This window comes from Octodon degus, unplaced genomic scaffold (assembly GCF_000260255.1).
Source record: "Octodon degus isolate 3935 unplaced genomic scaffold, OctDeg1.0 scaffold00109, whole genome shotgun sequence".
In the NCBI taxonomy this organism is placed as follows: domain Eukaryota; kingdom Metazoa; phylum Chordata; class Mammalia; order Rodentia; family Octodontidae; genus Octodon; species Octodon degus.
Window position 1 is genome coordinate 60,421 of NW_004524685.1, and position 2,378 is coordinate 62,798.

A 2,378-nucleotide genomic window follows, 5' to 3' on the forward strand; every position below is an offset into this window, starting at 1 on the left:
AAATGTCCTTGGTGTAAAAAAAGATCAACTCTTAAAGTACAAGAAGACTACACTGAAAATATATTGTTGCTTTCCTGAAACCTCTTCAATGTTTACTCTGAGTTTCAACTTTTGTTTTTACTTATTTCTTTGGTTCATATCAGCAAGCTATTTCAGTACATCTCATTCATAGTTCTTTTTTCCTGAAATCATACCATCATAGTTCTTGAAACTTCCAGGAAGTAATCTTAACAATTTTCTTTAGTTTTTAACAAAGGCAAAGGTATGCTAAATGGCAATTATGAATTCTAATTAGTTTTAAGATGGTAAATGATGAAAAACAGTTTAAAGTCATTTAAAATTGTAGGATATCCTATACCTGTGCTTGTGTCTAATTCCCCATGAAGTAAACGTAGTCTGCATTTAATAAGCTTGCTGCTTACCTGATTGCACACAGTTTAATCATTACTAAGTCAAACACGGCACCTTTAATACTGTGAAGTGTTAGACTGTGTTACATAATGGCGTGACAGTATTTGATGAAAAGCAGTTTGGCTTGATATTTGCCTAATGAAATAAAAGCAACAAATGTAATATAACAAATAATGATAACCTGAAATCAACTCAGGAGCATAGGTCAGACAAATGAGTAGGATAATTTAGATTGAAATCTTCCATAGCTGATACTTAGAAATTAGATCTCTCAATGTCTACCAAATTCTTATATATAAATCTATGAACAGCTGGGACAAATTTTATTATTGACTTCTTTGCTTCTTCTTTTTTTATTTTTTTAAATTGTTAAAAATCTTTTATTTATTTATTTGGTACAAGGTCTTGCTACACAGTTCAGACTCATAGTGATCCTCCTGTCTCAGCCTCCCCAGTGCTGGGATTACAGGCATGCACCCTCTTGCCCAGACTCTGTCACTGGCTCAGTTCACCCGGGGACAGGGCCAGCACTGCATGAGGTACTGGGGATCTAACCCCAGTCCCTGCATTTGCCTAAGCAAGTGCTTAGTCCACTGAGCTATCTCGCCAGCCTTATTTTTTTATTTTAAGTTTCTTGAGAAACTTAGGCCATGCTAGGGAACAATGCATTTCCAGGTTTAGTAAGTGAAATGACTTTCTCTGCTTACACACTAGAGAAGCCATCCCATTTAATCCTCTGTCTTCCTTTGCAGACATAGTAGCTTCTCAGCCATGGCCCTCGAGATCCTCATGCCAGAGCCACTCTGCCTCATTGAGAACACCGAAGAGAAGCTGGTGGTTAAAGAAGAAGCTCTGAGGATCCTGGCTGCCATCACCCAGCCTGTCGTGGTGGTGGCCATCGTGGGCCTGTACCGCACGGGGAAATCCTACCTGATGAACAAGCTGGCTGGCAAGAAAAAGGGTGAGTGCTGCCAGCAGGGCTCTGCTGAGCCCTCTACCCATCCATGATGCCAACACACAGCATAGGCATGTGAAGAGAGAAACAGCTGGAGATGAACATTCAAAGCCACTATTGGGGCTGTGATGTTTTACCTCCTGGGATATGACAGACAGTTCACTGTCCCTGATATATCACTTCAATTTTGCTTTATTTAATTTGTCTTAAGATCTTCTTAGGAAAACATATGTTCCTTTCATAAGGATTAAGACATCAATTAAATAATTTCCATATACAAAAAATATTAAAATTTTAGTGCATTGATACTATGATTAAAATGCCATCAAATCCTAATGTGGTATTTGGTATTATTTCTTCAGTGTTCTACTGAAAGTTAATCAATACTTGTATTTGCTAGAAGCTCTTCCTCTTGCTTTCCTTAATTACGATAACAATTATCCAGAGCATACCCAATTCCCTTGTCTATGAGAACCTCTTCTTCCTCCATGCAGGCTTTTCTGTTGGCTCCACAGTGCAGGCCCACACCAAGGGGATCTGGATGTGGTGTGTGCCTCATCCCGAGAAGCCAGACCACACCCTCGTTCTTCTCGACACCGAAGGTCTAGGAGACATACAGAAGGTAAGAAAGAAAGATTATTTTTAAACTAGTATCTTCATCTGTGAACATTCTTTACACGAGGAGTCTTGGGTTTGGCTTTGACTTCTTTTTCCTAAATTTGTACTTCTTCTTGACCAGAGTATACCCCCTTTTCTCCTTTCTGTTTTTAATAGGGAGGTTTGGGAAGGCTGAATTGAGAAAATATACTTACAAGGTAGAAAGAGTATTGGAAGAATTATCTTTCCACTGAGCTAAGTCATTCCTGAGTGCATATAAATTCACTGCTACAAGCCTGTCTTTACAGAGAAGAAACTAGCCTAAGGCTCTGAGTTAGACAAACTTCAGTCCAAATCAAGATTTTAGCACTTGTAGCTATCTGATTCTGACAAAAATAATTATCCCCCAAACTCA